Raw genomic sequence first — 21,470 nt, 5'->3', positions numbered from 1 at the left:
TTTCTTAAAACCCACATTGTGCACTAACCCTGGTGTATGTTATCTGAGGATTTGATTATGCTTACTGAGACAGTTTCATCGTCTCTGATTTTGAGAGGAGATTTAGAAAGGACACCCATGGCAGACTCCCTCATGCTGATATCATTTGATGCCAGTGGAAATATGTGTGGTGTCAAGAGCTACCAGCCTACCAGAATTTTAAAAAGGACCCACATCACTGAATAATAACAGTATAGCCTGCGGGAGGTAGTGATAGGGAAATGTGGGAAAGGAAATCACAATTAGAGAAATTGCATTCCCTAATTTAGTTGATAGATTTTCTAAGAATAGGTTGATGCAACACTATTATTAGCTAAAAGTTTGATTTCTTCTTCTTTTTAACTTATTTGTTCAATTGTAATATATAGCTGTGTATCTTATAAAAGTGTGAAAAAATGTTAAAATAGTTCAAAGATGATCAGATGAACTGTTTGTAAGGGAGGCAATAGAGAAAATTTAAAAAATGAAATATACAATCACCTGTACAAGGCTAGACTTTGAACTAACTGGACATATTGATATGTGTTATGAGTTAGTGATATCGTGATTTTCAAATTATGCTACTACTAGGGGCCCGGTGCATGAAATTCGTGCATAGAAGGGGGTTGTCCCTCATCCCAGCCTGTACCCTCTCCAATCTGGGCAGTCGAACATCCCTCTCACAATCCAGGACTGCTGGCTCCCAACTGCTTGCCTGCCTGCCTGCCTGATTGCCCCTAACCGCTTCTGCCTACCAGCCTGATCACCCCCTAACCACTCTGCTACCAGCCTGTTTGCCCCCAACTTCCCTCCTCTGCTGGCCTGGTCACTCCTAACTGCCCTCTCCTGCAGGGTTGATCACCTCCAACTGCCCTCCCTTGCAGGCCTGGTCCTTCTCAACTGCCCTCCCTTGCAGGCCGGGTGCCTCCCAACTGTCCTCTCCTGCTGGCCATCTTGTGGCCATCTTGTGTCCACATGGGGGCAGGATCTTTGACCACATGGGGGCAGCTATATTATGTGTTGCAGTGATGATCAATCTGCATAGTACTCTTTCATTAGATAGGATAGAGGCCTGGTACAGGGGTGGGGGCCAGCTGGTTTGCCCTGAAGGGTGTCCCTGATCAGGGTGGGGTTCCCTTAGGGTGTGGGGTGGCCTGAGCGAGGGGCCTGTGGTGGTTTGCAGGCCGGCCACACCCCCTGGCAACCCAAGCAGAGGCCCTGGTATCTGGAATTTATTTTCCTTCTACAATTGAAACTATGTAGCCTGGAGTGGAGCCAAGCCTGGGGCTCCCTCTGGCAGCCATTTGTGTTGGGGTTATAATTGAAACTTTGTTGCCTTAAGCGGGTGAGCCTGGCCAGGGTGTGCGGAAAGCTTTGCTTCTCCTGTTGCCACCGGCAACCCTGGCCTGCTCTCTCAATGTCCATTCTGCCGCCATTTGTTTGAATTTTTTTACCTTCTATAATTGAAACTTTGTAGCTTGAGTGGAGTCTTAGGCCTGCAACGGCTGGCAGAAAGCTTGGCTTCCTCTGTTACCTAGGAAACCTTGCTCTCTGTGGCTGTAACCATCTTGGTTTGGGTTAATTTGCATACTTGCTCGGATTGGATGGTGGGCGTGGCTTGTGGGCGTGGCTTGTGGGTGTGTCGGAGGTATGGTCAATTTGCATATTTGTCTATTATTAGATAGGACTAGGGGCCCGGTGCACGAAATTCATGCACTGGGGTTAAGGGTCCCTCAGCCCAACCTGCCCCCTCTCACATACTGGGTGCCCTCAGGGGATATCCTACTGATGGCTTAGGCCCGCTCCCCACTCTCCTTTGTGGGAGGCAACTGGGCTGATCAGGGGAAGGCACCGGCCCCATCACCGCACTGCTGCAGCCACTACCAGTCACCACAGCCACGAAGGTGTTTTCATCAACACGGACTCCAGTCCCTTCACCAAGAAAAAATGACAACTTTCTTTAGGCATTTTCAAGATGTGTCTTTCATAGGATATGTTTTTTTTTTCTTTTTAATCCTCACCTGAGGGTATGTTCCCATTGATTTTTAGAGTGTGGAAGAGAGAGGGAGAGACAGAGAGAAACATCAATGTGAGAGGGACACTTTGATTGGTTGCCTCCTGTATGAGCCCTGACCATGGGCACCAGGCTGGGGGGCATGCAGGGACCCCTGGGCCGCACGCAGTGGTGGCCCCCAAGGGTCTCCACACACCCCAGAGGCCAGCAGCCAGCCCCCCACCATGTGCGCCAGGCTGGGGGCGTGGACCCAAACTACCTCTTGGTGCTGGAGCATTCCCAAGCTGCTGGGGGCACTATGGTGACAGGGGATGTTTCCACCCCGCCCCGCCCCCAGCCCCTTGGCTCCTGCACCCTTAGGCTCCAAGTGGCCAGGGGGCATTCTGGGACCCTGCCGCTCAGGACCTAAGTGCAGGCCTACAGGCTCTGATTCGCCTGGGTCCGGAGGATGTTTATGGGACCCAGGCTGCTCAGGACCTAAGCGCAGGCTTACAGGATCTGAGAGGCTTGGGTCTGAAGGATGTTTCCCAGACCCCAGACTGCTGTAAGTGTTTGGGGGTGGAAACATTCCCGCGTCGCTATGGCGACACGGGAATGTTCCCGCCCCGCCAAGCCTCCCAGTGGCCAGGGGGAGTTCTGGGGTCCCCGCGGCTCAGGACCTAAGCGATCCCGCCTGGGTCCGGAGGATGTTTATGGGACCCAGGCTGCTCAGGACCTAAGCACAGGCCTACAGGCTCTGAGCGGCTTTAAGTCCCAGACCCCAGACTGCTGCACGTGTTTGGGGGCGGAAACATTCCCGCGTCGCTATGGCGACACGGGAATGTTCCCGCCCCACCATGGCTCCCAGTGGCCAGGGGGCGTTCTGGGGCCCCTGCCACTCAGGACCTAGCATGGGCCTATAGGCTCTGAGCGGCTTTAAGTTCCTGACCCCAGACTGCTGCACGTGTTTGGGGGCGGAAACATTCCCGCGTCGCTATGGCGACACGGGAATGTTCCCGCCCACCAAGCCTCCCAGTGGCCAGGGGGCGTTCTGGGGCCCCTGCCACTCAGGACCTAAGCGTGGGCCTACAGGCTCTGAGCGGCTTTAGGTCCCAGACCCCAGACTGCTGCACGTGTTTGGGGGCGGAAACATTGCCGCGTCGCTGTGGCAACGCGGGAATGTTCCCGCCCACCAAGCCTCCCAGTGGCCAGGGGGCATTCTGGGGTCCCCGCGGCTCAGGACCTAAGCGATACCGCCTGGGTCCGGAGGATGTTTATGGGACCCAGGCCTACAGGCTCTGAGCAGCCTGGGTCCGGAGGACGGTTACAGGACTCAGGCTGCTCAGCACCCACATATGCAAATTAACCGCCATCTTGTTTGTTCTGATTGGCTGTGGGCGTAGCGAAGGTGCGGTCAATTTGCATGTTTGGGTATTATTAGGTTAGATAGGGCATTATTTAGTAGACCTCACTAAGTGGACTGGTAGTAAATCAGATCTGTCATCTAGAGGAGAGGAAGGCAATTGCAATTTCCTCTAAATAAGCTCATCTATATATATAAACTAGAGGCCCGGTGCACGAAATTCGTGCACTGGTGGGAGGGGGGGCAGAGAGGGTGTGCCCCTCAGCCCAATCTGCACCCTCTTCAATCTGGGACCCCTCAGGGGATGTCCAACTTCCAGCAGTCGGACATCCCTCTCACAATCCGGGACCGCTGGCTCCTAACCACTCACCTGCCTGCCGGCCTGATTGTCCCTAACCCCACTGCCTGCCTGCCTGCTCGCCCTTACCTTGATCTCCTGCCAGCCTGATTGCCCCTACCTTGCCCTCCCCTATCAGCCTGATCACCCCAAACTGCCTGTGCCTTGGCCCCCCGTCTGGCCTCCCTCTGGAGGCACCACCCCCATAACCCCAATGCTGCTGCCACTGCAGCTGGTTATGGCTGCCTGAGCCTTGGCCTTTGTAGCCGCTGCGGCTTTCTCTGGAAAGATGTCCGGAAGACAACCACTCTAATTAGCATATTACCCTTTTATTAGTATAGATTTGGGGACCATTACAACCATGCAGAACTTGAAGAAAACACATGGCCCTGGTCAGTTTGGCTTAATGGAGAGAGCATCGGACTGTGGACTGAAGAGTCCAGGTTTGATTCTGATCAGGGGCACACATGCCTGGGTTTCGGGCTCAATCCCCAGTAGGGGGCCTGTGGGCGGCAGCTGATCAGTGATTCTTTTTTTTTTTATATATATATATATTTTATTGATTTTTCACAGAGAGGAAGGGAGAGGGATAGAGAGCTAGAAACATCGATGAGAGAGAAACATCGACCAGCTGCTTCCTGCACACCCGCCACCGGGGTATGTGCCCGCAACCAATGTACATGCCCTTAACCGGAATCAAACCTGGGACCTTCCAGTCCGCAGACCGACGCTCTATCCACTGAGCCAAACCGGTTTCGGCTGATCAGTGATTCTTATCATTGATGTTTCTATCTCTCTCTCCCTCTCCCTTTCTGAAATTTTAAAAATATATATTTTTTAAAGAAAACACATGATCTTCACTTTGGGCTTTGTCATCTTACAATATCCTTTGTGCAGTGTTTTAACGTCCCTCAACTTTCCTTTACCCACCTTTAAAGTGCAATCTATTTTGGGGAAGATGATCAGGAAAGTGATTCCAGTGGGTAGAAGTTTTTTTTGGAGGGGATGGGTCATGAAGATGTTTAAAAATTGAGCATGGTGATGGTTGTACCACTCTGAATTTACTTTAAAAAACCAGTTCATTGTACACTTTAGGTGACATGTACAGTATATGGGTTATATCTCAACAAAGCTGTTCTTTTATTTCTTTTTAAATAAAGACCAGTCTTATAATCAATTGCAGATGTTTTCAGAGGCCCCTCAAGATTTGCTTACCATGTCCCAAATCACGGCTGTGATTCCCAGTTGCCTCCAGTCCTGGTGGATCTGGATGATGTGGTTTGCAAAGGAGAAGGTGGCAAGAGGCTTATGGAATTTCGGCAACCCCATTCCCCCGGTCTCCTCATAGGGCACCAGGGCCATTCCCACTGTGCCAGCTCTGCTCCCTTTTTTTTTTTTTTTTCTTTATTGAGTTTTTACAGAGAGGAAGAGAGAGGGATAGAGAGTTAGAAACATCGATGAGAGAGAAACATCGATCAGCTGCCTCCTGCACACCCCCTACTGGGGATGTGCCAGCAACCAAGGTACATGCCCTTAACCGGAATCGAACCTGGGACCCTTGAGTCCGCAGGCCGACTGCTCTATCCACTGAGCCAAACCGGTTTCGGCAAGCTCTGCTCCCTTTAACCTGTTGGGCAAAAGAATCCTGCGTGCTCTGGCCAGAAAGTGCATTCTTTCTTAGGTGGCCCGGATGCTTTTTTTAAGGTCGTTTTATGGATTCAAAAGAATAAACAGAGATGTGGAAAGCTTTTGTCAAAATCCTTTTACATGGTTCTTCCAGTCTCATGGGAAATGAGATGTGGCTCTGAATTCATCCCAAAGTGTGTCTTTGGGCAAAAGCACCCAGAACGGCACAACTCCTGCAGAATGCCCCACACACTTTGCTGTCAGGACTCAGGGGGGCTTGAGGGTGAGCGAGGCGGCGGTGCCAGCACAGGACCTGGGAGAAGGTAGCGCTTTCTACACTGCCCAGGCCACGTGGACTACAGCAGTACCCGCCCAGGTGGGCAGGGTGTTTCTGCTGTTTTGTTTTGGTCTGGCCTCCAGCTCGTCAGCCATGGACCTGTGCCTGCACTGAGACTGAATGGTTTGATGACCCTACTTTTTGGTGGACAGTGGATGCACTCCCAGAGACTGGCAGTTAGACTCTGGCGGCTTCTGAGTCCCTTGTGGGGAGAGCCCGGCCCTAGGTCAAGAACAGACTCAGGCGTCCTCGGCCAGGAGGCCTCCTTGGGCTAGGGGCCGCCACAGTTTGAAGGCTGGCCATGACCCCAATCCTGGCAGGGGTCTCCTCTGGGGCACTGGCAGGCCTGGGCTAGGGCTGCGGGCGGTTTGGAGGCCAGTCACGCCCCCGATCCTGGTGGGGGTCTCCTCTGGGGTGCTGGTAGGCCTGGGCTAATGGCCGCCCTGGTTTAGAGACTGGTCAAGCCCCCGATCCTGGCGGGGGTCTCCTCTGGGGCGCTGGCAGGCCTGGGCTCTGGAGCCTCAAAGGGAGAGGTTCCTGAACCTGCTTCCCACACACCTAGGCTAGGATACATCTTGTAGGAGGCCGCTTCAATGCCAGGGGTCGGTGACCAGATCCTCCGGAGCCTCGCTTTCTGGACTGCAGTCCCACGTCTCCCAGTGCCCCAGCCTCGGATGCGCCCCCGCAGTTGCCCCCACCACCAGCCACCTCAGTGCAGGCCACAGCAGCTGAAGCCAGCCTCTTGGAAGCCAGGCCACCACACCCACCACCGCTAGTAGCTCTCTGCTGCTCGCTCTCTGTGTCCTGTCCACTGGGGTGGGGGAGTGCTCCCAGCCCAGAGGCCCTCCCTCCCTCAGCAGCCTGGCTTGGGAAGCTGGCCTCATGCAGCATCCCCACTCAGCAACTATGGGTGCAACACGGACCCCACGGAGGCCAACCTGGAGAACGCTGACCGGAGCTCTGCATCCAGCTGCTGCAGATGCCCTCATTGGTCAACTACCTCCCGATCCTTCCACGGGCCCCATTGATCCCTCTCAGCACCAGCCATTTAGGCCAGGGTGGCGATAGCCCAGGGACCCCCGCCACTGGAGCGGCTGGCTGGCCCGGCCACGCCCCCCCCGGGTGGCGATGGCCCCCGGGACCCCCGCGGAGTGCCGGGCTCGGCCCGGACACGCCCCCCCCGGGTGGCGATGGCCCCCGGGACCCCCGCGGAGCGCCGGGCTCGGCCTGGACACGCCCCCCCGGGTGGCGATCGCCCCCGGGACCCCCGCGGAGCATCCCCCCCGGGTGGCGATGACCCCCGGGACACATGCTGAGCGCTGGGCTCAGCCCGGACACGCCCCCCCGGGTGGCGATTGCCCCACGGACCCCCGGAACTAACAGGATTGTGCGCAGCCATCTTGGTCTTCCCAGCGGCCGGATAGGCCACCCGGAGTCCCGACCCCAGCCTCTGGCAGGCCCAATCATGGGCATAGCGGAGGTGCGGTCAATTTGCATGTTTCTCTATTATAAGGTAGGAAGGCTAAGCGACCATTATGACTGAATGACCGAATGACCAGAATGACCTGAACAACTGGTCAATTGGTTGCTATGACATGCACTGACCACCAGGGGCAGACACTCAACACAGGAGCTGGCCTCTGGTGGTAACCGCTCCCACAGTGAGAGCGCAGCTCAGCTGACAGACCCGTCCCAGCGGCCCACAAGCCTGGAGGCAGCCACTCACTCCTTCAGTAGTCCTGCAGGTCCAATCTCTGGAGAACGGGCCAAGCACCAACAGACCAGCACCACCGGCATGATCTTGACAGCGCTGCTGGCCTCCTGGAAGTTGGCCTTGGGAACCGTAGCCGCTTTCCCTCCTTAGATGCTCTGCAAAAAGAAAGGATATAAAAACAGCCACCGGGTGGCTCCCAACAACAAGTGTGAACATCAGTGGGACAGGTCTGGATCCCAGGCCAGCAAGTGCATGAATTCATGCACTGGGCCTCTAGTATAAAATAAGGAAAAACAAATGTGACAAAGAGGCAGTGGCCTGGCCAAGTAAAAATGCTTACAAATATTTTATGTCTGTACTAGAGGCCCAGTGCACTAATTCGTGCATGGGTGGGGTCTGGCCAGCGTGGCCCCAATCGGGGCAGATCAGGGCTGGGCCTGTCGAGAGGAGGAGGTAGCAGGAGGTTGGCTGGTTTGGCAGAGGGGCCGCAGGTGATTGGCCAGCAGGCTCCACCCCTGATTGGGATTGGGGGACCGATTGGGGGTGTGGCCAGCCATGGGGAGGGCCTGTGAGCAGTGGGCCAGTTGGCCCCAACCCCGAATGGGGTTGGGGATGCCAATCAGGGGCCAGAAGCCTGAGGGAGGGGCCATGGGTGGGTGGCTGGCTGGCCTCGCCCATATTGGGGTGGGAGTGATCAGGGGTGGGTCTGGCCAGGGGGAGGGGCTGCAGGAGGTTCGCCAGCCAGCCCTGCCCCCTTTTGGGATGGGGGGTGGTGATCAAGGGCAGGGCCGGCTAGGGTGAGGGGCTGCAGGCCTATGTGGGGTGGGCCGATCAGAGGTGGGGCTGGCTTGGTGTAAAGGGGTGGGGCATTTGGCCGGCCAGCCATGCCCTTGATTGGGGTGGGAGAGTCTGGTAGTGGGAAGTACTTGTTAAAGGATACTTTTGAGAACAGTAACTGAGAAGAATGGGAAAAGAGCAGGTTTGAGCATAGGAATAAATAAAGCTGCAATGCTGGCCAGGGATCAGCCTCAGCAAACCACATAGAGAGCTCTTGGGTAAATGGGGGGAAAAGTAGACATATGTACCTGATCGGGCTGGTTTGCTGGCCACAGTGGGTGTCATAGCAACTGGTCATTATGGTGTTACGGTTGCTGGCTTTATATATATAGATAGATTATAAAACTGCTTACTAATGTGAAAATATTATGTGTAAAAGAGTTCCAGATTGCCTTTGATATAAATTAATAATAAAAATGCTATAGGGTTAGTTATAATAACACTAGAGGCCCAGTGCATGAAATTCATACATGGGGGGTGGGGGGAAGTGCTCCCTCAGCCCAGGCTGTGCCCTCTCACAATCCGGGACCCCTCACTCCTAACCACTCGCCTGCCTGCCCACCCACTCCTAACTGCTCACCTGCCTTCCTTCTCAGTGCACGTCATAGCCACCAGTTGTTCTGGTCATTCTGGTTGTTTCGCCATTCTGGTCACTGGATATATATATATATATATATATATATATATATATATATATATATATATATATATATATGCTTCCTGTGTTCTTACTTTGACTCTAAGAAAAAAAATCTATACAATGTGGTCACTTTCCTTAAATTGCATGCAGGACATATGCACAATCAGCTAGGACAATGACTCATCAATTTATCAGAACTCACTACATATCTTGAAAGTAATCTATAATAATAATAAATATGCTAATTAGACTGGACATGTGATTTTTCTTTCCTAAAGAAGAGCATCATGTGTGCTCTGGATCATGCTATATTCCTCTATCACGTAAATATGAAAACATGTAAAATTAATAAATGTCATGTTTTAGTCAATAGCACACATTGCTCTTTATTAGAGGGGAGAAAATAATATAACTGAGTTAAAGTAATATACCAAATGATGGATCTCTGAGATTTATAAATAATGAAATGACACCTTATTTATTATACAAAATTAAGGAATTTCTCCTTGGGGAAAAGAAAATGTAACATAATTTCACCACTGTATTTGAAACAAACAAATAAAAAATGACTCCTAAAGGGAATAGCACAATTCTCATTATTTCATTGTGCATTGGTAATTAGGAGATATGGGAACAACATGAAAAAATATAATCCGAATGCTATAATACAAGATTTGACAAAGGTAAAATTATAATGATGTTTTGGTTTAAAGTCAACATAGAATTTTAGTGTGATGCTTTAATGAGTATTACTTTAGGAGACACACATGTATGGACATTTTAATATCAGTCCAGAAGTACTGAGGTTTTTCAAATCATCCCCCTCTGACCCATTCCAGCCAACTAAGTGACCTATTGACCATTAACTAGCTATAATTCTGGGAATAAATCCTGTAGAGAGATTCTATTGAAGCTGGTGTCAGATTTCATTGCAAGCCTGGGAGGACAGCTTTAAGCAAGTATGATCATATAGCATTCCTTCAACCATTATAAGTGTTGACTGTTATACCTCCATGCTAAGCTGGCCTATCCACAAGATTTCCTCTTGAGAAAATGTGCTGTAAGTATTATTGGTAGAAATGAATGGGACTTTCATCTAGCCCATATTTAGGGTGAATACCCAGTAATTATACAAAAAGACTTATCATTTGGGTCAGGTATGCCAAATTGAGATTGTATGGTAGGAAGAATTCCAAGATGGTCTACAAAAGTCCTGCCCTTTCATGAACATGCCTTGCAAAATCCCATCCCCATTAATGTGGTGAGGCCTGTGCATATCATGGGATATTAGTTCCATGACTCTTTTCTATTATATAATAAAAATAAAGTTTCAGCCCTGGATGGTGTGCTCAGTGGTTAGAGCATTTGCCTGAGCACCAAAGGGTCATAGGGTTGCAGGTTCAATTCCAGGTCAAGGGCAGGTACCTGCATTTCAGGGTCAGCCCTCAGCAACCAATTGATGTGTCTCTCTCACATCGATGTTTCTCTCTCTCTCTACCCCCCTCTTTTCTCACTCTAAAATCAATAAACATATCCTTGGGTGAGGATTAAAAAAAAACAACACAAATAAATAAATGATTTCACAGGTATGAATAGGGTCCTTAATCAGTTGATTTTGAATTAATCAAGAGATATTATCCATGTGGGACTGAACTAATCAGGAAAGCCTTGTCAAAGAGGGTCTAGAGGTAAGAGATAACAAGTAGCAAGACTCTCTCCTGTTTGCCTTGAAGAAGCAAATTGCTGTGGTGTGAAGAGGCTCATGTGGTAGCTAATGGGCCTCAGTCCTCACAGCTGCAAATAACTGAAATCTGATAACAACTGGTGAGCTTCTAAGAGGACTCCAAGATAACATAATTGTACCTTCAGCCAACAGGTTGATGTAAGTCTTGTGAGACCCTGAGCAAAGGAGCCAGCTAAACCAGGCTCAGACTCCAGATCAACAGAAAGGGTAAAATAATAAATGGTTAATGTGTGTTGTTCAAACTACTAAGTGGGGGTACAAATGTATTTGTTATACAGCCTATAAGGATAGTCTACCATTCTCTTTGTCAGGGCTTCTCTGCTTTTACTCCCAGGAAAATCTCTTGCCAAATTGAGGTCTTTGCCTTCAATTCTGTGTTGAAATAAATAGTTGTTGGAAAATTCTTATCTTGTAATTTTCCCTAGCTCTCTAGTCTATCCTATCTAATAAAAAATCAATATGTAAATTGACTGTACCTCTGCTACACTCACAAGCCACCTCCACCAGCCAATCAGGAGCGAGTATGTAAATTAACCCAACCAAGATGGCTGCGGCCACGGAGAGAGCAGGAGGCTTGGATTTCCCTGGCAATGGAGGAAGCCAAGTTTTCTGCCTGCCCTGGCAGGCCCAGGCCTCCACTCAAGGCTACAAAGTTTCAATTATAGAAGATAAATAAATCCCAGATACCAGGGCCTCCACTTGGGTCGCCGGGGGGCGTGGCTGGCCTGCAAACCACCACAGGCTCCTCACCCAGGCTGCCCCATGCCCCAAGGGAACCCCCACACTGATCTGGCACACCCTTCAGGTCAAACTAGCTGGACCCCACCCATGCACCAGGCCTCTATCCTATCTAATAAAAGAGTAATATGCAGATTGACCATCACTCCAACACACAAGATGGCTGGCCCCATGTGGACAAAGATAACTGCCCCCATGTGAACACTAGATGGCCAACACAAGATGGCCAGCAGGGGAGGGCAGTTGGGGGTGATCAAGCCTGCAGGGGAGGGCAGTTAGGGGTGACCAGGCCTGCAGGGGTGGGCAGTTAGGGGCAAACAGGCTGGCAGGGGAGCAGTTAGGCCTCAATCAGGCTGGCAGGGGAGTGGTTAGGGGGTGATCAGGCTGGCAGGCAGAAGCGGTTAGGGGCAATCAGGAAGGCAGGCAGGTGAGCAGTTGGGAGCCAGCAGTCCTGGGTTGTGAGAGGGATGTCCGACTGTCTGTTTAGGCCCAATCCTACCTGGATCAGGCCTAAACGGGCAGTCAAACATCCCTCAAGGGTCCCAGATTGGAGAGGGTGCAGGCTAGGCTGAGGGACACCACCCCCCCTACCCCCCGTGCACGAATTTCGTGTACCACGCCTCTAGTACATCAATAAATCTGGATTATTTTATCTTTTATATGTAAACTTTTAACTTCTATACTTGTTTAATGTTCCTGTAATACAGGGGTGGGGAACATCCGGCCCACAGACCATATCATTTGGTCTGTCCCTGCCAAGGCAACCGCAAGCAGGACTCAGAATTCAATAAATCTAGGAGCTTTTTTCATAGCAACATAATTTTTAAGTTGATAATTTTGTACAGCCTGCGAATGATGTTTTAAATATCCAAATGGCCCTTGGCAGAAAAAGGTTCCCCACACCTGCTGTAATACATACTTTTAGTTCTTATGAAATACTTTTTCTGAACACACTACAGTTTTGCTACATATCCTGTGTTGACTTAAGTGGATTCAAGACCCCATGAGGACTTGCCACTGATAATAGGATAGAAGCATTAGTCCTGCCCTTATGCTTCATGCTTTTTTGCATACTGTGTATAAGAGAATATCTTATTTGTTTGGCTTTTTGTGTGTTTTCTTAATACTGTTTATTATACCACCTGGAAATTGTTGATTCAGTGCAGTTTGCGTATCCATCCTGACTTATGCCTCTTCTTGCCACTGAAGCCATAGGAAACATTTCCCAATTTTAACTCTGTAGTTTGTTTCAGAACCAATAGAACCAGGCAGATACTGACACCTTGTTGTTGATTTTTGTTTTGTTTCTTTTTTTTTAATTTGTGGTAATAAACATAATACAAAATTTATCATCTTAACTATTTCTAAGTTTATAGTTAAGTAGTGTCAATATATCTACATTTCTATGCAACCAACCTCTAAAAGTGTTTTATTTCACAAAACTGAAACTCTATACTCATTAAACAATTTCCTACTTCCCCCTCTACCCACTTTATGTTTATATAAATTTGAATATTCAAAATATTCACATAAAAATTTAACAATATTTGTTTTATTGTGACTGGCTTATTTTGCTTAGCATAAGGTGCTCAAGGTTTATCCATATATTAGTCAGGGTTCCATATTAGGATTCTTCAGTCAGGGTTCCATATCAGGGCCATGTCTTCTATGTTCTACCTGCCTTTGTTTCCCACTGGACCCCTGCCCTATCTGCCTGTGTTTCAAGTTAACTTCTCTCATTATCACACAGTCTCAAATTTTGTAGACATAGATGTAGATATTAATATAGATATATAGATATTTCTTCTATAGAAATGGTGAGCTGAGATTTTTTCCAGGGGTCGTGTCTTGCGATGCCGAAGAATGAGCTATGTGGGCCGGAAGATTTAAGCAAAAGTGTGGATAATTTATTACAAGGAGATTCAGACTCCCCACAAGAGGAGGGGGACCCAAGAATAGGCTGCTCGTTAAAGCCTTGTAGTCCAGGGGTATATATTTGTTACAAGCCTGCTCTATGTCTACCTGTGTCGTCACCTGATTGATTTCCTCAACTGTTTTTGCCCAGCAACGGACCTGAACTTTCCCTGTTTCTATGTGTTCTTTCTCTGTTGCTATGCTGAACTTCCTCTGTTTCTATGTGTTCTTGCATCTTGTTTACTGCAGGGCCTCCCTTGGTTTCCCATGCCTCCTGCTTTGAGTCTAGAATCATTTTATTATTTCTGTTTGCTTGGTTCCTGTGGTTAGGCTGGCTCAAACTGCCATGTCTGCCCCTGCTTATGTTTCACCAGCCTTTGTTTTCCACTGGACCCCTGCCCTATCTGCCTGCATTTCAAGTTAACTCCTCTCAAAACATTCCCATGTTACCACCTGGCGCCATAATGAGTCCATGTATATTTCAAGTGGCAACAGGTGATGTGAGAGGGAATGTGAACCAGTGCAATGAAACCAGCATTAGTACAGTGACAATGGTATGGCCAATCAGTTCTGAATTATGCATTTGTTCCATTTCAAGCAACAGGATCTAGCACTAATACAATCACATTCTAAATCATACAATATAATTATAAAGTACATGAGAGGAAGATGAGCATGCAACAGTCCAACAGAGAGAACACCACTGCCTTTATCCTTCCCCTCTCCTCTCCTCCCCTCAACTTCTTCTCTCCTTCCCGCCCCCTCCCCTGTTCTCTCTCTCTCTCTGTCTCATTGTTTTGTTGTTTTTTAATTGTGAGGTTTACTTCTGTACAATTTGATCTTCTTCCCTAATTCCCTGATTTGTTTTTGAGTAAATTGTTTAGTCCTTTTCTTTCTATTTTTTTGGAGGGGGGTGGTGAGGGAGAGGGATATCATTATGCAGACTGTTATAAGAAAAGAAAAAAGATTGGCTGTGGAGTGGCAAAGCCAGTGACTTCATTCATGTAGTTCTCCAAAGTAAACACCTGACACTCCCATAATGAGTCCCGGGGCCAGAGAAAATCAAGGGTTCTATTTAATGTAGAGCTTCTGTGAGGGATAGGTACATCAGCACTTGGCGGACACACTGTCTTCATCCCTTAACAGAGAGCTCCTTCTGCTATAGCTGCTCATCTTCCCTCCATATAGCTATATTTCTGTGATCAGGGTTCCAGCAGCACATGCTGTGATTACTGCCACGTATATAGGTACTGTCATTTGAGTTAATGACATAAATTTAGATTTCAAACTTGTTGATCCACAACTCATCTACACTTATGAATGAGAAAGAATTAAACAAAACAAAACAAAGCACCAAGATATAAAAAAGGGGGAAGCTAATCTGAATAAAAGACTTAATTTTGGAAACAGAAGAAAATATTAAAATAGTTATGATTACTATTTTCAAGTAATATATACTTTTAGTTCTTATGAAGTACTTTTTCTGAACACACTTCAGTTTCGCCACTTAACTGGATTCAAGACCCCATGAGGACTTGCCACTGATAATAGGATAGAAACATTAGTTCTACTCTTATGCTTCATGCCTTTTTGCATATTCTCAAGGAGATTTTAAATACTAACATTATATCCACTAAAATGATTCAACAACATGTAAAATAGTACTGAAAAATCTTATGGAAGTTAAGCCTAATTCTCTATGACTCACTTTTAATCCTTTTATTATTAAACTGACTTTCTAAACAAATGTTTTCCATTTCAGTGTGGTCCCTGGACCAGTAACATTAGTATCAACAAAGAAATAACCCATGGACACAGACAATAGGATGGTGAAGGCCTGGGGTGGGGGTGGGGTCTCCACTCTGTTAGACGTGGAGGAACAGACTAGGTCAATGGGGTGGTGGGGAAAAAGGACATATGTAATACTTTCAACAATAATTTTTTTATTCTCATTCTTGAGTCCTAACATAGACATAATAAATTAGAAATTGGGTTTGGATTACAGAATCTATTTTATTGAGCCCTGCTGATAATTCTGTTATGTGTTGAAGTTTGAAAGCCACTGCTTGACTGCATATCGTAATCACCTATGAAACTTTCAAACCTACTGGTTACTGGTTCCTATCCAAGCGAAACTGATTTAATAGTGTGGGGTGTGACTTGGGTTTTCCGAGTTTTAAAAGCTTTCCAGCTGATCCTAAAGTGCAACTAAAGACAAGAACCAATGATTTCTACATATTGAGCTCAAAATAATTAGATCCCTTTCCAGATATTCTAAAGATGAATTCCCATTACCCAAGACTGAATTCCTAATTTCAAACACTGAATTCTTAGACCTAAAGAAAAATTCCTAGTTCTAGAGATAAATTCCTTTTTCCAAAGACTAAATTCCCAGATCTAAAGATAAATTCCTAGTTCTAAGTCTGAATTCATAAAACTAAAGATAGACCCCTAGTTCTAAACCAAATAAATAAATAAATTCAAAGATCTAAAGATAAATTTCTAGTTCTAAAGTAAAGTTCTGTGGATGGAAGGAGCCACATGCTAAACTGACAAACTCAGGGAAGGCCAGCATGGTGCTTGTGCAAACTCAAAGACCTAAAATAACCACAACCCCCTGGGAAGGCACCTGAGCATTCTAAATTGGCCCTTCTTGCCCTTTTAGCCAAGAGGGACCTGCTTCTCACAATCCAATTGTCCACAGCTGTTGCCTGAGCTTCTGTTCATGCCAAGGGTGAAACCTCATGATGGCTGGTACCATGGATGTGTCTCTCGCCCAGTGGGGTGAACTGGGCCTCCTTGGAGAAGAAACCTGAGTTCCACAAGATATGTGATCAGTGCTGGGGACCCTGCCAGCAGGCGAGGAGATCCCAAGACAGGTGCTGGGCGCGGAGGCCATGGGGGCATAGGCGACCAAGGAGACAGAACTAAACCTCACATCACCCTGCTTGGCCCCGGAGGATGGCTGGTTAGCCAGAGACGGGTAAGATTCCTCAGGGAAGGAACAACCTAAGACAGGCACAGTCGCACAGGGGCCATCAGGAGAGAGCTTGGGGGTCAACAGAGGTGGGGCACAGACCTTCACCCCCCCAAGTTTGCAGGGGCCTGAACCCTCACCCCTGCTGAAGGAGATCTCCTGCCCCCATGGCTACTCAGCTTCACATGCCCAGCTCAAATCGAGACCCAGGTAACAGAGACTTGGCCGACAGCAGATGCCCTCTCACTGCAACAAGACTTGATGGAGATGTCTTGCACCCATGATCCAGGGAACTGGGGTCTAGGATATCTAAATCCAGCCTAGCACCAGGAATGCTCAGGGCCTACTCAAGAAGGCAAATAATCCTCTCCACTAATAATTATAGGGTAAAACAAGATGGTTGTTAGAGTATTAAATTTGACAGTAAAATAGTAGTCAAGTTTTCAGACTTATTTAAATTGGCCAATCAAAATAAGCAAATACTCTAGAAAAATCAATTGTACTGGACAAAAAAGCTGTTACTAAAGTGTTAACTAAAATTTTTATTGGTAGTTCATCTCATGGTAAAATTGCGTAACATATAATGAACCTAAAGCAGTCACATTTTAGTGCAAAAAAGTAAAATTTAAAAGCTATCAAGATTACAGCATAAAATTTCCAAAAGCCTCCCAATATTTAAACCAAAAAAGGGGGGATAGTAGAAGAATATCATGTAAGGAAAAATATCCTGCAAATAAATTACATCTAGAAAAATTTTACCTTAGAAAATTAACTTTCATTTGTAATGCTAACAGCAAGTCACCCAGGTAAAACATACATGGTATCAAAACAAGCCAAAGGAAAATCATTTGGGCAAAAAAATGAAAAAGGATCGCAAGTCATATTTATAGAAAATATTCCTTTATTAACTTTTGGTCGAGAATATGTTTGTATATTTCCAGAAAACAACTCCGAGACATGTGGATTCCTGCAACAGAGAGGAACTGACAGGAGTGCTCCAGCCATGAAGTCAGAAGAGAAACAGTCCAGAGATGGAAGACGCTGACGATGCCTTGCCATACTAGCAGTCAGCAGATATGCGTCACTGCAGATTGCCCAGGACCAAACCAGAGAGGGTCAGACCTGCAATACCACCGTTTGTCCACCATCCAGAGCTGAAATATCATTGCTGTTATGAACACATTAACAACTGCTGGACATGGAAACCAGGACTCAAAAGAACTGTTGGCCCAGAGGGAGGCTCACTAAAGACTGATTCATTTGCCTCTCAGCATAACCATTATTGCTTGTCTCGTTTTCAGTCCCTATAAGTGTATTCCTAGTATCACATGAGCTCGCTCATCTAGGGGAAATGATGAATAGCATAGACTGAGGAACAAGAACAGCAATGATCGGACTGTCGGACCTCAGAGGGAAAGTAGGGGAGGGTGGGGACAAGGGTGATAGATCAACCAAGGGACTTGTGTGCTTGCATATGAGCCTAACCAATGATCACGGACAACAGGGGGAGGGGGGCTTGCGTGTGGAGGGGATTGGGAGGGGAACGGGGGGAGGGGGTTGATGACAAATATGTAATACCTTAATCAATAAAGTAATTAAAAAAAAAACAAACAACAAAAAAAAAGTAGAGTAGAGGATTCCAAGAATCAAATCGATGATTTGAAATATGAGGAAACAAAAAAAAACACCCAACCAGAAAAGCAAAAAGAAAAAAGAATCCAAAACTGTGAAGATAGTGTAAGGAGTCTCTAGGACAACTTCAAGTATACTAACACTCGCATTATGGGGATGCCAAAAGGAGAGAGAGAGCAAGATATTGAAAACCTACTTAAAGAAATAATGACAGAAAACTTCCCCTACCTGGTGACAGAAATAGACTTTCAAGTCCAGGAAGCACAGAGAGTCCCAAACAAGAGGAATCCAAAGAGGACCACACCAAGACACATCACAATTAAAATGCCAAGGGTTAAAGACAAAGAGAGAATCTTAAAAGTAGCAAGAGAAAAGCAGTTAGTTACCTACAAGTGAATGCCCATATGACTGTTAGCTGAAACTATGCAGGCCAGAAGGGAGTGGTAAGAAATATTCAAAGTGATTAATAGCAAAGACCTACAACCAAGATTACTCTCCCCAGCAAAGCTATCATTTAGAATTGAAAGTCAGATAAAGAGCTTCACAGACAAGAAAAAACTAAAGGACTTCACCACCACCAAAACAGTATTATATGAAATGTTTAAGGGTATTCTTTTAACAAAAGAAAGAAGAAAAATAAAAAGATCAAAAATATGAACAGCAAAATGGCAACAAATACATATCTATCCACAATTGAATCAAGAATAAAAATAAATAAGAAATCTAATGAACAGAATGAACTGGTGAGTAAAACAATCAGAGGCATGGAAATGGAACAAACTGAGGATTCTCAGAGGGAACGAGAGTGCGGGGGCAGGAAGAGATTAAACAAAGGTCTTATATGCATATATGTGTTACCTATGGACACAAACAATAGGGTGGTGAAAGCTTGGGGAGGGGCGGGACTGGGTGGAGGGGGTCATGGGGGGAAAAGAGAGGGGCATCTGTAATAATCTCATCAATAAATATTTTTGAAAAATAAAAATAAATAAATGCATCATTAAAAAAATAAAAAATAAAAAAATAAAATAAAATAACCACAAAAGATGGTCTAAAAATCAAATATTTAACTACAAAAAGGTTATGGTGGGTAGTTATGTCCTAGGCTAGTATTTTCCCTGACAAAGATCAACTTATATCTTTACTGAGCCCATTTGTCTTTTTTCCTCTAAGATAATGTATTGGTGGAATGTCTGGGTAACTTGTAACTTCCCTTTTTTCCAGACCCCCTCAGGGCAAAACAAATGACACCAGGACATTCCCTCATTGTTATTGTTATCAAGTTAATTATGTAAAACTATCCTGTATTCATCTATGTAAAAGAAAGCATATGTCAATCATTTCACTTTTTACCCTATCCCAGAGGTTTCCCCACTTTGCTTTATCCCACCTCCTTAATCTATCATCAATGAATTTCATGTAACCCACCTACGTCCCTTTCCTTTAATTGCAATGTATAAATATGAAGCAGAAATTTTAGGGGGACATAGGCAGGCTTAGGGATTTTTTTAGAATTGGGGTCCATGGAAAAGCTCTGCTGCAGTCTGGGAGAAGGTACATTTTCATAACACAAGGAAGCCAGGTGCAGTTACATCTCCATAAGACAAGGGAGCAGCAACAGTTGCACTTACATAAGACAAGGGGCCTGGAAGTAGCCAAGAAAGGTCTATATTTACAAAATAAAGAGAAGGAAGCCTTTCATTCAGAAGGAGAAGAAGAAAGCCCAAAGGGTATAGGGAAACAATAAGGAAGAAGGGGGGAGAACCTCACATGTCCCACGTGAGGTTCGACCTTTGAGCCCAGGAGTTACTATAGTAACCAGTTTAAGGGAATAGTGACCAATCAGAGAGGATATCATGCACCAGGATCTGCACCTTTATAAGCCATAGGGAAAGGAACCCAGTGGAACTTTCCCCCCTTCCTACTTGGTAGTCAATTCTGTGGGACTCTTCCCTCTCCCCACGTGGGAGTCTATACTTGTTCTTCAATAAATTTCCACCTTTGCTATACCACTTTCTGTCCATGGATTCATTCTTCGATTCTGGAGGACAAAGAATCTGGGTTCCAGTGCAAAAATTCAGTATCAAATACAGATATAACCCGCCATTCTCCAGAGTATTATCTCAATTTGTTGAGGTTCTGTTTCCTGGCATATGTCGACAGTTTGGCTCAAATAAACTCACAAAAATTCTTTACAGGTTTCAATGGTTTTTTACATTAACTGTTCCTAGTTCTAAAGATAAATTTCTAGATCCAAGGACTGAATTTCTAGATCTAAAGATAAATTTCTAGTTCTAAAATGAAGAGTTGTAAAATCATAAAAGCCAGCATTTCAGTAAGGGCCTGAGGTCAGTTGAAGACAAGGTCAGTTGAAGACAATTAGAACAAATCAGCCAAGAATGTTGAGATAGAAACCAGATAGCCATCTATGGCTGGGGGGAACCAATACCAAGAGCTTGTGTATACCTAAAGAAAAATGTTTGTATGTCAACAGACTTAATTGTCTTAATTGTTCCAGGAAGCAGAAAACCACAGTGGAAAGTTACCGGGTTGTAAAATGGAAAGACCCTGCCCCCTAAAGTGTATATAACCTGTGCTCAAACCCTGCTTCGGGGCCCACAACCTCTGCTCTGTGTTCAGAGTATGTTGTGGGACCGGGCATGCCTGTACCAATAAACCCTTTGCTTTTTGCATGAGAACGTCTCTTGGTGCTTTGTGAGTGCGGCCAGCGTTCCGGGCGTTACATTTGGAGGTTCCACCGAGATTGCTGCAGCCACCTTCAGGTTCCAACAGACACTTCTTGGGGTAAGTAACGGCGCCTTTCGGATAGCGATCGCTTGTCCTTGTCTTCTGTTTAATTTTAAGGTTAAGGCTGGCAAATCTGTTTGGTTGGGTGGCTGTCGGGGTGGAACGTGAGTTTCCCCCGGCTGCGACGGGCAGACGTGTCAGTGGGTCGCAGGCCACATCCCCGGGGGACGCCCTGGTGGACTTGGGGGAGGCCCAGGGATGTCTGGAATCCTCCCGTCTGGGGGAGGCCCAGGGATGCCTGGGATCCTCCCGTCTGGGGGAGGCCCAGGGACACCTGAAATCCTCCCATTTGTTAGAGTCTGACTCTGAAATTCGGTTTTTGGTTGCCAGCCAGGTCAATTGGTGCTGTGAGACCTTTTGGATTTTTGTCTGAGCATGTTGTGCTTGTGTTTGTCCTTATCTTCTGTTCAATGTTTACTGTCATTTGTATGGTTCTTGTCATGGGTCAGTCCACCTCCACTCATCTGTCCCTGACCTTGGATCATTGGTCAGAAAGCCTTTCTGGCTCCTCAGTTCTCTCCCCAGGACCCTGCCAATGACGTCGCAGACCATGATGTTGCCTGTGAAACCAGCTACCCCTTCCCCACCGCCCTCGGCCCCTTCCGTCCTCCCAGACTCACAACCTGATCTGATCCTTTTAGACTCTCCTCCGCCCTATCCTAGGTTAACAGGTCTCATGGAGCCCTTAATGTTCTCCCGTCAACCCATTTGGGATGGCTGTCAGCAACTCCTGGGAACCCTCTTCACCACTGAGGAGAGAAACTAGGCTCCTAGAGGCGCGGAAAAATGTTC

The 21,470-nt window shown here is 46.8% G+C and overlaps 1 pseudogene; it reads right to left on the bottom strand.

Annotated features, from left to right (window-relative positions):
* Nucleotides 1-13,691: 13,691 nt before the first annotated feature.
* LOC103303295 (protein cornichon homolog 4-like) lies at nt 13,692-21,230 on the bottom strand (annotated as a pseudogene).
* Nucleotides 21,231-21,470: the final 240 nt, after the last annotated feature.

Source organism: Eptesicus fuscus, chromosome 3, assembly GCF_027574615.1.
Source record: "Eptesicus fuscus isolate TK198812 chromosome 3, DD_ASM_mEF_20220401, whole genome shotgun sequence".
Taxonomy (NCBI): Eukaryota; Metazoa; Chordata; class Mammalia; order Chiroptera; family Vespertilionidae; genus Eptesicus; species Eptesicus fuscus.
The sequence above is the reverse complement of the archived record's forward strand: the minus strand, read 5'-3'. Positions and strand labels throughout refer to the sequence as shown.